Here is a 19037-nt window from a genome sequence, read left to right as displayed (position 1 = left end):
CCGAATTCCAGAAGGTGGGAAACAACCAGGGAAGCCGTAACCATGAATGTCACGTCTCTTTCCTCTGGAAATGGACAGTCACTGACTGGGATTATGACACAGGACTTTTCTTCCCAGCGGACCACAATCCTGGCCGGGGGCTCCTGGGTTCCGTGCTGAATAGATCAAATCCCAGCTCTGCTACTTGTCCCTGTGTGACTCCGGGTGACTACTGAACCCCTCTGAGCCTTAGCTTCCTGCTGCCTCCTGACAATGACACCACCCTGAAAATGATACATATTAGCAAATCTGAGGTCTGGGGGTCGGTAGCATCTCCCCTCCATGACCGGGATCCCCGGAGTTTATACCTCCCCTTCCCCTCCCCCACCCCTCCTCGGTTTCACGGGTTCAGCATTTAGAGCGAAGATGAGCCCTCATCCAGAGGCTTCAGCAGAGGTGGGTCCCGGGATCTGACCTCAGCAGGTGCCTGTCACTCATTCTCCCCCTGTTCCTTCCAAGGGGAGGCCAGCCTGGGGTCTCAGCTACCTCTGGCACTCTGCTACCAGGCACTAAGGGCTCAGAAGGCGCCCACCGTGCCCATCTCCCTCCCCACACCCGAGGCGGGGGAGGCCGGGGTGGGGGGGACCGGGACCTGGGAAACACCAAGCAATAAAGAACTTTAAAATAGATTTACTTTAATTATATACTTCGGTAATTTGCTGCAGCTTCCGTCCCTATTATTAAATTACACCAGTAACTCATCTAATGGATTTTCACTGAGAAAACATTCATTTTATTTTATTATGTTTTTGTGCCACGGTCTATAAGGAAGGCAACAGGGCACGGGCCGACTGGGGGTGCCGGGAGGGGAGGGGGCTCTCGAGGGGCAGGTGGGGAGTCAGATGCGTCCTGCTGGCTTGGGGCACGGGATCGGGAGCAGGGGCACTGTCAGACATGAAAAGTTGAAGGTGGAGGGTGGGGGGTGGGGGTGGGATCTCTGCCAGGGGGAGGCCTGGGGTTGGGTTGGGGCTGGGGTAAAAGGGGAAGGCGCAGGTGCTGCTGGGGAGGAGTGAGGATGGGTGAGCGGCACGGACAGAACGGGGTCCCAGCTTCCCTCCGGTGTGAGCAGGTACGGGCAGCCGGGAGGACGTGAGTGATTCTCTCCAGGCTCTGCTGCTCCCTGGGGATGGCGCAGGAGGAGAGAGGTGTGGGCGAGTCCTGAGGGCCTGGTTTTCTTCAGGTCTGAAGATGTGGACGGCCACCTGCTCCGGCTCTGTCTCCCTCAAGTCCAGCCCGTGCTCTAGTGTGGCTGCAGGGACCAAAGCTGGCGGGAAGGCCTCTCCCACAGGCGTGCTGAGAGTCTAGAACATTCGAGGTTCTGGTGGCCGGGACTGGAGGGAAGCCACTGGTAAGCATCAACGTCGTCATCGAAACCCGGCTTGAGCCTTCGCGATTTGCCGCACCCACGTCCAGCACTTTCTCAGCACGTTGTTAAAATCAGGGCAGTCCTCTCGTGAGGTGTCTCTCCATCACTGTTATTCCTCATTGACGTACGAGGAAACTGAGGCAGAGGTCAGCTTAGTAGACGTATTAGTGTGGAGTGCTTGGCGGAGAACTTGACCTAGACGTGACCCCGACGCTCCAGCTGGTCACAGCTGGCTCTCAGCGGTTAGAGCACCGGGGGACCTGGACAGGCTCCGTGTCTGGATGTCGGGAGGGCCGGGCAGGCGGCGGTGGGAACGGACTCTTTACGATGGTGTCTCTGGTGGCCCGTGGCGTCACAGGAGCTGCCAGGCTGCCTCCCTCTAGACCCTGTTGTCGCCATGGCGACAGATCCCGGGCTACTCCTCAAGATCTCTCCCTGTCCCACCCTGCCCTGGCCTCTTCCTCCTCTGCTCGCCTCCCCTCTCCGGGGCTGGCCTTCTGGGGACTCTGCCAGGCCCTGCCCCCTCTGGGATGGAGGGTGGGCCCAGCGGCCCAGCACCCAGCACCCAGGCCCAGCCTGGCAGGCCCCGCCCTCACGCTACCCCACCTGCCAGCCCCACCTGTGTCCACCTGCCACACCTCATCCTGCTCCTCTCTGCACTCCTGTTCCCTCCCACTCCTCTGAGGCCCCGTCTCATGCCCAATTATTCTCTAGGCTCGCACCTTGGAGCCTTCCCAGCTGCCCAGGTTCTACTCAGCTCGTAAGAACCCCGTGACTTGGGGCTGCCCCCGGAGGGGCTCACACCTGTCTCAACCCCAGGCAGGAAGGCAGCTGCCCAGGTCACTGCCCGCCCCCACCTCCCCATGCCTTAGGGGGTGGATCTCCAACTTGGTTCCCACCGGGCATCCTCCCCTCCCCCCATTCTGAGCCCGCAGGTCCCCTGAGATCCACCAGGGAGGCGGTGAGAGGGGAAGACTCACACTCCCGCCTGCACATGGTCACGGGAACAAACCATCCCGCCGGGACGGCCGTCCCCTGTGCTTGGCACGTTAGAGAAGCAGAGGACAGACTGTCTCCCTCTCCAAGCTGCAAAAGAAGACAGCCAGGCAGGTCAAAAGAAGCGAGTGACATACCCCGGTGTCTTTTTAACGAATCCGACGCGACTAAGCGTACACTGTAATCCACCAGCCACTCAGCGCTGGGTATGAGGCTAGTACTCCACCAGACACGACGATGTTTATGGGAAGCAGGTGGAGAATTGCTGGGGAAGACACGTGTAATTAATGCATAAACTCAAGCACCTTAAGGCAAATTAATTTGTCTCCAACCTTGAGTTTCTCAGCCAGGGTTCTGGGGAGAAGAAGAGGAGGAGGGAGTTCTGCTTGTTACCTCTCTATTCCCCATCCTGAGAGCACAGGTGCCGCCCTCTGTTGCCCAGGGATCTCCAGGGCGCCTTCTCCGGGAGCGCGGAGTGCCTCCGGCCGGGTAGGCTCTGGGTAGGAGCCGGATGGGTCTGCAGGTTGGAGGTTTTCAGCAGCTCTGCGGAGCTATGCTCCTGGCGCCCTTACGGGACAGCCTCTGTGTCGTCGGCCGGTTGTAGGGTGACACGTCATCTCCGTCCCTTTGCCCACTTCTGCCCCCACAGTGCTGCTTCAGGCCGTGCTCTCCCCACCACCCGCTAACGTCCCGCATGGGCCGAGTCCTGGTCCAGGAAGCGGGGCACGTGGATGACCGGTAGCCTGGCCGCTCCGAGCGGAGGCAGCGGCCTGCCCTCTCCTTGGAGGATGTTTCAGGAGCAGAGTGAGTCTTGATTATGAAATTAAAACGAGTTTGTGCTTCGTCTTGGTGGGCGCTTTTACTTCTGATCTGGTTTATTGACCACTTGTATCTAAATGACAGCCTTTACCTTCCTCCCACGGCTGCTGTGTTGCAGGTGTGGTTTCCCTGGAGGCTGACTGAGCCTGCAGGACGTTCATTAGAGAAAGAAGGCAGGGAAGGAAGGGGGGTGGGGCAGAGGGAGAATCCGGGCCCCAGAGCAGTCCTGAGCTGGCCGAGCCTGCCGGGCCTTTATACCCTCCATCCATGGGACCTTGGCTGTGGCCCCCCACCAGGAAGGGCCAGGCCTTGGGTGGGCCTCTTGTGCTGAGCCATCCCTGCGTGCGTGTGGCCAGCATTGATGGGGCATCTGGGTGGCCCAGCCCACTGTCCACCACATTGTGGCCCTGCTCCGGGCTGGCCTCACTGACCCTCCCTGGTGGCCCAGACCCCAGCCTTGGCCTCCTTCTCATCACCGTCCATGTCCTTGCCACTCCATCCAAGTTCCCTTTGTCTGCCTAGAGAACTCCTACTCATGCTGTGAGACCCAGGCCAATTATCCCCTTGGCAGGGATGCAGTCTCTGTCTTCTCTCTGGCCACTTGTGCTTCTTTCCCCTCTCAGGGTCCCACGGTGCCTCCTCCCTACCCCCTCCTAGGGTTTAGCCTCATGCCTGCAACAATGATTTCCTGCAAGCCTGCCTCCCCTCCCCCACAGACTCTGGGGGCAGAGAATTCTCTGATTTCTCCCTGCATCCCTGGCACCGAGGTCATGCCTTGGAAGGTGCCAGAGGAACCAGAGGCTTTACTGAGCAAGTAGTGGAATGAGCAGAGTAGCCCCGGTGTCAGGCCCCAGGCACAGCCCCTGCCTCTTGGACCCCCAGGAGCCCCTGGACCCTCAGGGCCACTTGCCCCCTTGGTGGGAAAGGCCCTGTCATCAGGGACACAGCTGTCCCTGGGGAAGGTAGACGGTGAGGCTCAGCCGCTCTCTCCACCATCTTCCCTTGGCCTTTGTCCTGCTTGGAAAACCTCCCTGGATTCTTGGTGGCCCAAACTCAGTCAGTTTGATGGATGGGCTGGGTCTGTGAGAAGCTCCTCCTCCTTATTCTAAACCCATTTCTCTTCTGGGATGGGGGAGGGAGGGTGGAGGAGGGGGCAGCGGGTGAGGATTTTGAGCTCTTCCTCCCTGGGGCTGCCACCTATGTAGCACCTACAGGACGTGGGGGCCTGGCAGAACAGAAGAAGAATGATTAATGCTAGTGTCCTCGCGCCTTGGACTGGGGCTGCTGCCCTCGCTGGAGGGAGGCTTCAGGGACTTCTGGGGCCGTCGCGTAGTGCTTGCTTCGTGGCCAAGCTCTCTTGGACCAAGAGGAGGGTGATCATTTGGGGTGGGCCTAGAGGGGAGTGGAGGATGTCCTCTCGGGAAGATGGGAGTGCCTCGTGCGGGGACAAGATGGTTCGCTCCCAGCAGCAGGCAGGGGAGGGGGGGAGGGGGGTGGACCCCCGACGCTCTGGATTGCTGGCCACCAGAACAGGGGTGTGTGAATCACAGAGGCTTGTCTCAGAAACACAGGTGCACCTGCCCATAGTACAGCCGTGTGTGCCTTCATAGACCCGATAGATTTCAGGTTGTTTGCCAAATGAATTCTTGACCTTCCCCTACCCCCCCACCCAGGTTTTTGAGTAAAATGATTACTCCAGCAAGATGTGCCCATGAATGTGTCCTGGGCCTTCTGGTAGCCCCTAGCCACCACCCCCAGCCTGTGGGGGCCCCAGTTGGAGAGACCCAGACTTACAGGTGATCCCTGGGAGGTGGCACAGGCGGGCAGGGGTGTGGGCACAGGGAGTCAGGATGGCCTGTGGCTTCTCCCATTCCTCAAGGCCTGTGTGTCTCTGGAGGTGGGCCAGGTCTGCTTCCTGAGGTCGGGGATAGTGTCTGCGGTTTGGGGGCTCCATGGTGTAGTGTGGACATCTGGCATAGCACAAGGGCACAGTGGGGGCTTGCGAGTGGTGATGGCAAGGTCGGCAGGTGACCTCCAGGACACAGTTAAGGGCGAGCCAGGTATCGGGGAAATAACAGAACCCTTGGTCAGGAGTGAAGAGGTCTTGTCTTACCTTTGGGCAGGGGCAGGCCTGCTGGGGAGAGGCGCTGGGAGGACCAGGGCCACAAAGCCACGAGGCCTGACCCTTCAGCCTTCGACACCTACCATCTGTTGACTTTCTTAGTTATAAGCATTCATAAAAGAATGCACTGTGGTTCCCTGCTTCCTCATGAGGAAAGGTGGGGATTGCACTGAACACTCCTGTGTGCCACGACTGTTCTAGAAGCTTCTCTGTGACCCGCTCATCTGATCTGCAATGACCCCACGTGTCTCAGAGAGTGGGAAGTAAGGTCTGTGAGGTCCTAGCAGGTGCCTGGGAAGGGTTGGCCCTCTTACTGTTATTCCGAGTAGTGCTGGGAGGTGGGTGTTGACAACCCTGGGCTGAGGGCACGAGGTGCCGGCCCCCAGTAGGGGTTGCACCGGACCGAGCTCCCTCAGACCTCAAGTCCTGCCTTGTCTGCTGGGTGGTAGGTGCCCAGTGTCGGTACAAAAATGTTTCGGGACCCAATTCCTAGGCATGTGGCTCTCCCTCACACCACTGAGGAATTCCCTGACACCAGCTTCGGGTCTTACAATGAGACTCAGTTTTGACACATCTGCTTGGAGACAGCATCCAACCCCCCGGAGGTCGAATGAACGACAGGCTATAGTTTGGAGTTTCCAACGGCCTCCTCCTTGGGTCTGATTAATTTGCTCGAGTGGCTTCCAAAACTCGGGGGAAACCCTTTTCCTCACTGTCTCACTGGTGTATTATAAAAGGCGGTAACTCAGAACAGCCAGAGGGAAGAGATGCAGACCCCCACGTGTGGGGAAGCGGGGAGGCCTCTCGCGGCTTGCCGCCCCTTCCAAATTTCCACGTGTCCATCCACCTGGCTGAACCTGGTCCCTTGGGTTTCTATGGAGGCTTCCTTACCAAGGCATGCTGGGTTATATAGCACGGGCCATTGGTGGTGGCCTGACCCTCCAGCCCGTTTCCCTTCCTGGAGGTCAGCGGATGGGACTGAGTGTTCCAGCCCTCTATCCCAAGGCAGCCAGCCTCCAACCTCGGTCACAGACTCAACATTAACAAAAGGCATCTTTATTGTTCTCCCCACTTAGGAAATCCCCAGGGCTTTAGGAGGTCTGTGGCAGAAACAGGGATGAAAACCCAATCTATTTTTGATTATAAATCACAATATTGCGTGATGTTCCTGCAAGGACTCACTGACAGCCACCCCCACCCTGTGTCTTTCTGAGGAGGGCTAGGGCTGCTCGCACTAATCCGCGGAGACCGGGGGACTTGACTCTCACATGGTTGTGGAGGCCAGAGGTCCCGAAATCGAGGTGTCGGCAAAGGTGGCTCCCTCTGCGGCTCTAGGGAGAGCCTGTCCCACACCTCTCTCCTGGTTTCTAGTGGCGGCTGGCAGGCCTGGCTGTTCCTTGGCTGGCAGACACATCAACCCAATCTCTGGCTCTGTTGTCACTTGAACTTCTCCTGCAGGTGTGTCCGTGTCTGAATTTCCCTCTTGCCACGTGGGCTATTGGATTTAGGGCCGGATCCCTAAGACCTCATCGTAACTGATTCTATCTGCAAAGACCTTATTCCCAGATAACCTCACATTCACTTGGGGTTAGAACTTGATCGCGACCTTTTAGGGGATTCCACCCACCACATGTGAACTCACTACAGCACACTGTTCTTGTCACTCTCTTTCCCCTGCCCAGCTTTGACCCCCGAAGCCCCACACTCTAGGAAAAAGGCAGGGGACACAGGTCATGGTGATAGTGATGTGGCACCTGTGAGGACGGCCAGCCCATGTTAGCCTCGGTCAGATGACTGGTCTGGAATTTTCTGCCATCCTGGAGATCATGGAACTGCCCCTTGGGCTGTCAGGGTTGCGTGGGAACAGGAGTCCTGGACTGAGTGCTCAGACCCCTTGTGGGAAGTGACCGGTGGCCTGGGGGGCTGCTAGGAAAGGTGGGACAAATGGCCTTGGAAGATGCCCCCAGGGGACATTCCTGAGGACAAGCATGTCATTAGGAGTTGCTTGAGAAAACTTGCTCATCCGGGAGGGACAGCCCTGGCCAGCCTGTGCAGGCAGAGCAGGAAGGGGACCCTTGGCCACAGTCCCCAGGCCCGGCCTCCCAAGTCCCTGACCCAAGGGCCCCGTGTGACCAGTTTGTGTCTAGCCCCATGGTGGGGCTGGTGCTTGTCTCCTGAAGAGAGACGGACTGATGAGGGGGAGAGTCTGTGTTGACTCTGGAAGACCTGAGTTCCAAGTTTATTTATTTATTTATGGGGGGGAGGGGCAGAGGGAGAGAGAGAATCCCCAGCATGCCCCGCGCCCAGTGCAGAGCCCCAGAGCGGGGCTTCATCCCACAACCCTGAGATTGTAACCTGAGCTGAAATCGAGTCAGATGCTTAACCGACTGAGCCCCCTAGGTGCCCCTAAAGTTTGTTTGTTTATTTATTCATTTATTTAACATTTTTAAAAATAATTTAAGATTATTTATTTGACAGAGACAGAGGTCACAAGTAGGCAGAGAGGCAGGCAGAAGGAGAGGAGGAAGCAGGCTCCCTGTAGAGCAGAGAGCCTGATGTGGGACTCAATTCCGGGACACTGAGATCATGACAGAGGCTTAACCCACTGAGCCACCCAGGCGCCCCAAGTTTATTTGTCTTTAAGTCATCTCCACACCTTGAGATCAAGAGTCGTGTGCTCTACGGATTGAGCCAGCCGGGGGCCCCTCTGGCAGACCCCAGTCTGGATCATGGTGCCACCTCTTATCAGCACTATGAACTGAATTGTATGCTACCCCACATTCCTATGTTGAAGCCCTAACCTCCAATGTGATTTTTGGAGACAGGGCCTTTGGGGGGTCGTTGGGTTTGGATGAGGTCATGAGGCTGGATCCCTCATGATGGAACACGTGCCCTTATAAGAAGAGAAGAGACGCCAGTCTCTCTCCTGCCCCATGAAGACACAGCAAGAAGGTCATGGTCTGCAAGCCGGGGAGAAAGCGCTCACCAGGAACCGCATCTGCCTGCACCCTGATCTTGGACTTCCAGCGTCTGGTGAGCAACACGTGTCTGCTCCTCAAAGTCCCCATCTGCGGTATTTTGTTAATGCAGCCCGAGCTGACCGAGACACAGTAGTTTTGAGCAAACTTCTTGTTCTCTCCGAGCCTCAGTCTTCTCATCTGCAAAATGAGAATGACAGGCCCTGCCCGCTAGGGTTCAGGTTCGAGGACAGTGAGAGGACAGTGTGTGCAAATCGCCTGTCTTGGCACCTGGTACAGGACGGAGGCCGATGACTGTCGGTGCGTCTCCCCCAGCACGTTCTCCTCCTGGGCCGGGAGTGGGAGGTTAGCCTGCCCCGAAACGCCTCCCTTGGAACTGGAGGCTGATTCCCACTGCCGGGGAAACGGAGAGGAAGAGCCAGCGACTGCACAACGTAGGGAAGTAGCAAGTCGCACTGGGGGTCCCAGCGCCGGCCCGGCAGGGGACCCACCCAGGAAGCATGGACGGCGGCACATGCCCCTGAACCCCAGGCCAGACTGGGGGCCTCAGACATATTTGGTCACTGGGGTGACCAATACTGTGTTCTTATGGCACCCACGTGGTAGGTGTGGACCAGGCTGTACTCCGCAGGCCCTTTCCGGCCCCCACTGCCGGGGGTCACCTGCTAAAGAGCCCGCCTGCCCTGCTTTTGGGGGAGCCCGGTGGGGGAGGGCAGGGGGGCATCTGTGTGTTTGCAGGAGGGTGGTCTACGGGGGGGGGCTGGCTGGGGGAGAGGCCAGATCACATCTGTGCACAGAGGCAGGACGGTACCAGGCACGGGAAAGGCTGCAGGAGGGGGGGAGGTAACTGGTAGCACGAGCCCAGGAGGCGGCACAGGTGGGGCCTGGGTGGGATGTGGGGAGTGAGGCGGGGACCTGGAGTCTCAGGTGGCCAGGAGAGGCGAGGTGGTTGGCGGAGCGGAGGATGAAGTCTGGGAAATTCTAGCCGGGAGGAGAGGAGGCCACCTGGCTCCGATCCCTCCTGGTGGCATCGCCCTGTTGGCGAGCTTTCTGACCCTTCGTGACCCCTGTCTTCGGAGTGCCCTAATTGGGAGAGTGACTCCTCCCCTTTGAGACAACAGAGGAGAAAGTGCTCAGAGAGTAAGAACCCCGCCGGGCGCGTCAGAGTTCTCGATGGAGAGAGCACTGCGCGATCGCCCTGTCAAACATTCGTAACTCAGCTATTTTCAAATTCATAATCATGATCAATGCCCCTGGGACTATTAAGATGCCATCCTAAGTGTTTACATTATTCTCTTGGGTGAGCGGCGCTTTGGAAAGGGGAAAAAAAAAAAAGAGACTAAAAAAATGCACAAACTTCTGAAAACAAGCAGGGCTGGTAGGAGCTTCCTCCTCTCCCCAGGAGTCGCACCAGAGACCCGAGGGAGCCTGTCTCCCCCAGCCCATTCCAGTCTCCAGCCACCATGCCAAAGGAGCTCCGAGATCAGTGACTCAATGTAATGAGCCTCTTTGAAATGAGCCTCTTTGGGGGGCAGGGTCTGTGTGAGCACATGTGTGTGCACGTGTGTGTGCCCTTGGAAGGGGAAGGCAGGAACCTTTTGAATCTGGGGCTGGTCCCCCTTTTCCCAAATCCAGGGATACGCTGACACGGGGCTGGGAGGGTTGATGATACCCCCAGGTGTTCTCTATCTTAATAGCTTTTGCAAGGCCAGACCGGTACCCCCTGGGGCCTACCCACGGCCATCCTCTGCTGGCCCAGGAGGCTCGTTAGAGCCACATTAATGGGCCCCACACAGCTCCTGTCCCACAGTGAGGCGGGTCCCTCTGGCCAGCACCCCATTCCTCCCTCCAAGAATGAGGTCTCCTTATGGTAATTCTGCTGTCCCGTGGAGGGGACATTTCGTCATGACACTGCTGTGTCATAGCATTTAACCGGTGCCTCGTACCTCTCGGAGCGATTTCCACACATCCTGTCCTGCAAAGGACGCAGAGCTCTGCCATTGTTTCCATGCTCTGCTTTGTGGCAGTTTGGACCCTTGGTTCCAGAATCCTTGCTTCCTCCTCTATGCAGAATTTCACATCTGCGTCTTTTGCCAGGCGGCTTTGCGGCGACCCCCACTGGAGTGGGTGCACCGTTTGCCTTAGCCCATCGGCGGTGGCCGTGGCCACACATGGTATGCTTGTGAGTGTGGCGTGGGTGGTGGCTTCGTATATGCACGTGTGACGGGGGTCTTGTGTTTCTGTTATTCGGCATGAGCAGAACGGGCTCCCTGTGGCTGCTGGTCCCCAAAGGAGATGCTGGGTCCTGGAAGAGACCCTGTGGGCTAGTCCCCATGGATAAGAAGAAAGGTCAGTGATTTCTGCTGTGAGTCGTTGAGATTTGGGGATTATCTGTTACGCGGTATTATCGTAGCATTAGCTGACTTGTTCGTGGGTCATTCATTCACTCAACAAACACTGAGTGGCTGCTGTGGGTTAGGAAGGCAGCTAGGTGCTGGAGATGGAAAGACAGAGCCCCTAGATAGTCCCTAGCCTGGTAGGGTCTATAGTATAATAAAGTCATGCCTTTCAAGTGTGTGGGGGGGAGACCAGAGAAATCCGGGGGTGGTCTTTAGAGTTTGGGGTGGAGAGGATGGGAGGGTGAACTTGAGCGAGCAGGAAGGCCCACGGCTCACCCAGAGCCACACTCCCCCCTTATCCTCTGTGTTACCTCTCGGGGTCCTGAGCAACTATTTCCCCAACTGTGCGGCCCTTGAACCTCAGGTCCCATGGGGGGTCCAAGGGTGACCAGCGAAGACTTTCTCTTTCCTCCTTTTCTGCGAGTCCCTGATCTAGGTGGCATGTGAGACCCCACCTAGCTCTTTGCAGGCTCACATCTGAAGAGAGAGACATTGGGGACCAACCCAGGGGCCCTCCCCTTTGTCCTGGGAGACGGAGCCGTACATCTGCTCAGTGGCCGTGACAACCCTTCGTGTTTCCGCTCGTCTCTCCCGGTCTGCGGGTCCTTCCTGAGCCGCACATGCGGTATCACGAGGAACGGCTACTTTCATTCCAGCAACTTCTCTTTCCCAGCGAGAGTCTGCAAACGCCTTGAAGAGAATTACACCACGAACTTCCGAGATGGTCTACTTTTGCGGTGCTGTAAGTAAACAGCAAATATAACCTGCCGGTCCTGCGGCTTGCCCCCGAGGACGGTTCTCACGGTCAACAGCCCTGGCAGCCCCGGGAAGCAGTGAAGACACTGGGCTCGGTACGGATAACTGAATCAGGCTCCCGGTTCTCCGACGGACACCCTAGTGCCACTGCTCACATGCCCCACGTACCGGCGAGTCGCAACTGCTGGAGCCCGGGGTCCTGCTCTGTGAAATGGGGTAACCGGACGCCCCTCAGCACACGGGGGCCAAGTACGGGTCTTCTAGAACCATGGGGTCTTCCAAGAGGTTGGGGCAATATCCATTTTTATTATCCTCTCCCCAAACTATTGTGTTTAGTCACGTTTCTCTAAATTTCCTCCAACTTTTTGTTCGGCGTTTTCAGGATCAAAGCAGCACACAGGAGGCCCTCTGACGCTCTATCTTTGCGTCAAGGTGTGACCAAGTGTGTTCCCAGGCAGACCCATCGGGGGCGATCCGTCTGCAACCTTCCTTCCTTTGTTTCGCCTCGACTGGCGGGGCAGCGAGCTGAGGATCCCATGCTGCATCGTGTGGCAGGTGTGAGTCCGCGGGAAGGGCAGGTGGGCCCGGCGGTGGAGGAACTGTGACAGGTCGGTCTGGGGTGGGGATTGCTGCCTCAGGGTGAGGGACGTAGTCTAGCCTTTCAGGGTCCGGAGAGTCCAGGGGAAAGAGTGAGGAGCAGAACTGTGGGGGACGTCCCCTGCTTCTCTACCCCCAGCCCCGGAATCCTGGCTCCCAGAGCCTGCCCAGCCCCCCGCTGCTCTCAGGATCGCTGTGGCCTCGCTCTGAGGTCTCCCTTAGCTTCTCCTTTCCTCCACTTCCTGCCGAAATCCCTTCCTCCTTCCATCTGCCCATCGAGCCTTTAACAAAAGGGACCACTTCCTGTCTCCAACTTTGGGGGCCGTTCCCGGCAGACAAAAACCCAGCAGCTGGGCTGGACTGACGTTCTGGAAAGGGAGGTGGGGGGCGGCATTTCAGCCCAGGGCGCACGCAGGCCTGCCTGAGATTCGGTGCTTGGCTCCGTGCGGGATCCGAGCCGGCCTCGGCTGCTGGGGAATGCCGGCTTCCTCGGTGCCACCGGCCACTTCTGGCATCTCTGCATGTTCTTGTCCCCAGGTCCCTGCAGGCTCAGGGATCACCAGCCGTCTCCAGAAATGGGCACCATGTAGAGCAGTCAGGCGACCAGGGGACACTTCCTGCCCCAACCTCACTCTGGGGAGATGCGGAGGCCATCAGGTGAGTTTGACACTGACTGACGTTTTTCGAGGGAGGGTCGCTGCCCTGAGTGGCTTTGCTCATTATCCAGCAAGTGGCCAGCGTGGCTCCCACAGTCATGGCTCTGGGGCCAGACTGCATCAGTGGCCGCGGAGGCTTCCTCTCAGTCTTCACATGTCACAGTGTTTTCCTGCCCGCAGGGACTGGAGTGTCTCCTTCTTCCTCTGGTCCCGCCTGAGCTGGGGGGGAATTGGCCACAAAGGCCGAAAAGGGACAGAAACTCTGGAGAAAGCTAATTCGAGGCTGGCACCCGGAAAGAACATGCTGGTGACCCTTGCGCGGCGTGGTTCATCTCATCCTTCAAATTCTGCGTGTCTCAGGGAGGTGAGGTGACTTGCCCGGGGTCACCCCGCAGTGGGAAGGACGGTGTGGGCGGCGGGCGCTGGCCCCGAACCCCGGCTTGTGTGAGTCCAGAGCGGGCGCCCCCTCGCCGGGCAGGTTTTCTCGTGAGCTGCTGACTGCCACCTTTGCTCTGCCCGCCCCATGCAGTGGGAGGGCACCGAGCCGATTGTGGGCTGGTCTCCATGGCAACAGCTGATGAGTCTGCATCAGGAGGTGGCGGGGACTGTGGGGGGACAGGAGCTGGAGGGTGGGGGTAGGGCCGGGAGGCGGGCCGCTTTCCCAGCAGCCCTCTGGAAGAGGCTCCCAGTCCCACCTCGGTCCCATCGGTTGGGGTCACTGGCTCCAGGGTGGGGTCCGGCTCTGCACCGGGGAGACCCTGTCATGCCACGTGTGCATCATGGACACGTACCATGTGCTGCGTGATGGGCGAATGACCCTCTGCTCTGGTCTCTCTTCCTGCCAGGGGTGATACCCCCAGTGAGGCAGGTGATGGGGTAATCCCAGCCCATCACGGTCGGTGCTGTGGTCACTGACGTGTGGGGCATGACAGAGGCCCCCAGGGGTGGCACCCAAGCCAGACTTGGGAACAAGAGAGGTATCTAGGAGAGGGGACTGTCCCCATGGCTTCCTGAAGGACAGGGCAAGAGATCCCTGCAGAGGGAAGAGATGGAGAGATGCAGAGGCAGAGAGAGAGAGAGACTGAGGCCTGCCCAGCCCCGAGTGCCCCGAGTGCCTCGAGTCTGGAGGTGGGTGAGGGAGGAGGCATGGAGAGGGGGACCGGGTCCGTCTTGGGGCCCAGATTGAGAAGGAAGGCGGTCTGCTCCAGGACAGGGCCTGGGTGAGGGGTGCATTCGGTCTCCACGAGATGCTGAATTGGGCACGCCGTGATTCTCAGACCACATCTGGGGGCCCTAGATAGGGCAGGTGGGTCTGCTAGGACACAGCCAGGCTTCTGACTCGGGAAGCTCACCCAAGGAGAATTTCCTGACCTGGAGGGTGACAATGCCCAGAGTGGATTGCCAAGACCCTTGGGGAGCCTGGAGAAGGGTCTGGTAGGGGCCTCCTGCGGTGAGATCAGCTGTCTGCTCATCTCTGGATGTGTCTGGGCCATCATACACTCGGGGTACAGATCCCGGAGCGGGGCTGGGTCTGGGCGCTCTGGGGTCTCCCATATTCTCAGGTGTGATTGGGATCAGTTCCAGCCCCAGTCAACACCGCTGGAAACACTGGCCATGTCCACAGGCCCCGTTTCGGAGTCTAGTCCCTGGGGTCCTTTCACCGGGCCCTGTTTCTTGCATCCCAGTGGTCTAGAGGCAACGCTGGCCTGGACAACTGCAAGATGCTGGGCGGAAGTAAGCCAGCTAAGTTCGTCCCCAAAGGCCTCTGCGTTTAGACGAATGAAGGCCTGGAAGGTTCTTTGGCTGAACACTAGAAGAGCAGCTTACATCACCCGGCCTGAAGAACAGGCAGGAAACCCCTCGTTCCTGGGAGAGGAGGAGGAGGCAGCCCATGTTGAGGAGAAGCTTCCTCTGGGGGCCTGGGGTGGGGTGCGCCGGCTGGAGGGGGAGCTGCTGAGAGTGAGGGGGAGGGGCGGGGCGCATCCTGGACCGGGAGGCACCCATGACCTGTGCCATCTGTTGGGCGAGCACCAGCAAGTCACCATGCCCCCCTGGCACCGTGTGCCAGCTTCTGAGAAGCAGCCAGCAGCGGGCCCTGCAGCTCCGACTTCCTAGGGCTGCCTGTAGGCCAGCTCTGTGGGCAGAAGTACCCTCTGGTCAGCTCTGCTCTCCTCCTGCTCCCTCTCCCCCCTCGCACACACGTGCGGTGCCCAGACACAAACGTGTGCACATTTGCACGCATCCACACTCCCACGTGCTTGAGCACACTGCGTTTGCACCTACGCGTGCGTGGGCGTGCACCTGGACACTCACGTCTGCATACATAGGCACACACGTGCCCTTGCATACACGTGCCCGTGCACACGCCCTATAGCCATGTCTCCAGTCTCTCTCTCCCATAGCTCTCTCTGTCTCCATAGCTCTCTCCCTGTGATTCCCCCCACTGCCCCCGGCTATGGGAAGGAGCATGGCCTTGTCCCCCATCTGTCCTCCTGTCTGTCTTCTCTCAGTGCAGGGAGGCTTCGTGAGGGCTGGCTGCCATCTCCCTGGCGACTGAGCGGAAGTCAGCATGGGACAGAGACAGGGAGGAACCCGCATCGTCACTCGGGGTGCCTGTAGCCCCTGCCCCTGGCCGTGGGGGGTTGGGGTGCAGGGAGCCCATGGCCCTGAGAGTCACCGGTCTTAGAGGAGTGGCGTGAGATGGTGTGGACCAGGAGTCCAGCAAGCTGTTTGTCCCAGTCCCTTTCCAGTCTCAAGGACAGAGCCAGGCCACCTGCTGTAGGAGAAGGGAAAACCCATGTGCCTCCAGGCTGGCCGCTGCTGCCAAAGCGGGTTCCCAACCCCTCCGCGTCCCCAGTCTGCCTCGCTCCCTTCTTGGCTCCTCCTCCGGGCCTTTACACAGCCTCCTGTGGGGGAATGGCCTCGGCCTGTCCCCTGTGAGACTTGTCCTCCTTGTGGAAAAGGTCACGGGGTCCTATGGGTGCACATGGCGCCCCCTGCAGTTGTGCAGAGTGGGGTGACCCTGAGGCAGCAGCTCAGCCCCATTCGCACAATCCACTCTGCTTCTTCAGTCCTAGTGGAGGAGGCCCGGGGCCCCCCGGGGCAGGGACACCCCTGGGAGGTTCTGTCTCCCTGGATCTGACTGGGGTGGATACCCATCTTCCAACCTCGCGCTCTGCCCGTGGGGGCAGGGGGCGCCTTCAGGGTCTGCCTCTGTCCCCAGGTCTCTGCTCTACACCTCCCGTGCGCCGGGCAGTTTCGAGTGACGTACCTATGGTACCTTGACAGCATTTCAGGGAGACGGTGCTACTCTCCCTACCTACCCCCACGGGATGCACTGGAAAACAGGGGCAGGCTGGGTCCCACGGTTAATACGTAGGAAGCTGACTCGGTGTGATGTGAGCCCAGGCATGTGGGCTTGAGAGCCTGTCCCCCCACCACGGGGCCATCCCACCTTTCTCTCGCACCCCCGGGCTTGCCTGGGGGGCAGCCAGCCCCTCTCCGGGAAGGTGGGACTTGGGGCGGCACTCTCTAGCTGGCTCCTTTGTAGACCAGGCTCCTGGTATCTTCGCGTGGGTGAGTGAGGGTGCGGGGAGGGGTCGGTCGTGGGGGGGGAGTCTGTGGCAGGAGCTCAACTGGCCTTCCCGAGGGCGGTGGGCCACATGGCCAGGTACCCCGGGAAAAGGAACGGGGAGTGGTGGCTCGACTCTCTGGGTAGAGAAGGAGCACAGCTCATGGAGACTTTGACTCTCCGGGGCCCTAGGGTGACGCACCAGTTGCCCACAGGGACCCAGCAGCAGACGATGGTCTCCCGGGGTCTGAGCTCACCCGCTGCCAAGATGCCCATCCTGACCCGCGGCCCGCCTCTGCTGGTGGGAGGGGAGGGGAGAGCCCGGCTCCCGCCGCCGGCCGTGGGGAGGACGAGCCTCTGGCCGGCTAACATACCCCTGCACTTTGGACATCCTTCCTGAGTCTCATTTTCTGTCTCTTTTAGGCTAACTTTCCCACCATTAAAGAGCATTTTTAAACAGGAGACAGAGCGGGAGAGAGACCCAGATGAAAGGGAGAACGGAGCACCTGGTGTCCTTTTCAGCAGCTCGAGGCTGCCGGGGGTCTGATCTGAGCGGCAGGCAAGTGGAGGATGCTACAGGGGTGAGATTTGGGGGCAAGCTTGCTTGTCTGCTGAACCCCGTGCAGAGGGAGAGATGGTGCGTGGCCGGTCCGGCCAGCAGCTCTGCCCACAGCCCAGTCCTGTGCCTGGCCCGCGAAGGCACTCCGTAGTTGTTGAACACATGCAAGAGAAAACATCTCCAGATGGGGGTGCTTAGGCTCTTGGAGGGGGAGATGGTTTGCACACCTCCTTCTCTAGGGGTTCTGAGGCTGAGAAAGGCTCAGAGTCCCGCATTCAGGAGCCACCTGCTGGGAAGGACCTGACCGTTCGCGGCAGGGGTCCCAGGCATGTTCCCCTCCAAACCCAGCAGGTGTCTGAGTCCAGGGATTTCTCCAAACCAGACACTGGTTGGCCTGGCTCCCAGATATGCCCTCGGAGCCCCAGGCAATGACCAAGGTCACTTATTCTGGAGGAAAACCCTGGCTCTGCCAGTTCCCCCCTTCTCTCTCTCTCTCTCACACACACACACACACACACACACATACACACACCACGCACACACCCGCTACTTTCTTGCTATCAGCATATTTGTCACACTTACTCCATGTCTCCTCTGGCTCGGTGACACAAGGTGAGCTGAAGGAGAGCTGTTTGGGTGAGGATTATGAAGGCGCGGGTGCCATGGAAACCACTGGAAAGCCCGAAAGCCACCTCCATCAGGAGAGCCTGCTCTGCCGCGATTGGTCGCTACGGTGGACCCTCTCCGAGCACGATGTGCGATTTTATTTATTTTCCCCCTTTATGTGGCTCGCGCCCCCTTCCCCCACCTCCCCCAGGTTGAACACACCTCAGTGCAAGGCACTGCCTGCAGGTCAGGGGGAGAAATGTGCCCGTGACTGGTTTTGTACTTTATGATGTTTTCAGCCTCATTTTCTGGTGCTCGCTCCCCCATCCCAGGAGGTAGCACTGATTTTCAGCTACAGATGTTGGAGGCGGAAAATGAGATTATGATAAACAGAGAGGGTGCCAGCATCTCCGGCAAATGCTCAGGGAATGGCTGTCGTTTTCGGTCTCAGAAGCAGCCCTCGATGTATCTGCAAATCTGAGGAGTTCTCACTGGGGCCAAGGGCCGGGCAGGCTCTGGGTGGACCGTCTGAGCCACCCTGGGGGGTTTCTCCAAGTTGGTGCTGAGATTCAAAGCTCTTCCGACAACCTTGATCTTCCTGAGCCGCTTGTATGGAAATGTGTTGTGTCCTCTGAGGGAGGCTGCGAGCTCCTGGACCCTCAACCACTCCTCCCTTTGGAGAGTCATAATGATAACCTCTTGCCCTGGCCTTTCCCTTGACAGTGTCTGTATCCTTCGTTTTGTTTATTTCCAGCCACAGCCCCGAAACACTGGAGGGTCGAGTATCCTTGGCCCCACTTCAGAGAGGTGGAGACTGAGGTCCAGGAGTTAAGTGGCAGGGACCTCGCCAAGGCTCTGACAGCAAGGGCTGCTCCGCTCACCATGGGTGTCTCTGGCAGACCCCCTGCGGAGGCCGTGAGCTGGATTTCAGGGGTGGGGTAGGGGTGGGCTCATGGCCAGCTGGGAGGAAGGAACCCGTGAAGCAGTGATGTGCCCTGAGCAAGTCCCCTCTGCCTCCTCTTCTCACGGTCGGTCAGCTTCCTCAGGGAGGAGCTTCTGAACGCTGTCTCTGTTCCCTGCACACACGGGGGCACACGCACATACACACCTGTTCACACTTGACCCCTTCTGGTTAGGCCTCTATCCCCACCAAATCATTGACCTTGTACCGGAGAAGGCTCCAAAGGGATCGTTTATGCTGATTTTATGAGCTGACGGGGCTCCGGGGAGGTCTTCTGGCCCGGCTGCTGTCGCGGGTAAGCCTATGCACGCCGGGGCCCCCAGGACGCCTTGATCACAGAGCTGGGACTGCGCGCGGACCGGGGAGGCTGCTGGTGTCCCAGGCTGGGCTCCTCTAGGCATGGGGCCTTGGTTCTGCCGGGGAGTGTCCTTAGAGAGGCAAGAAGTAGCAGCGGCCCGTCTTCTTAAAGGCTAGACTCCGCGGGCTCGATGCATCCTGGTGGTTGGTGACATCATGGGTGGCAGGTCCGGTGGGCCTCAGAGACCTCCTCTAAATGGCCTCTCTGGTCACAGGCTATGCCTGGCCCACGGCGTGCCTCCTCCTCCTCCTCCT

The sequence above is a fragment of the Mustela nivalis genome (assembly GCF_964662115.1).
Source record: "Mustela nivalis genome assembly, chromosome: 17".
Taxonomy (NCBI): Eukaryota; Metazoa; Chordata; class Mammalia; order Carnivora; family Mustelidae; genus Mustela; species Mustela nivalis.
The sequence above is the reverse complement of the archived record's forward strand: the minus strand, read 5'-3'. Positions refer to the sequence as shown.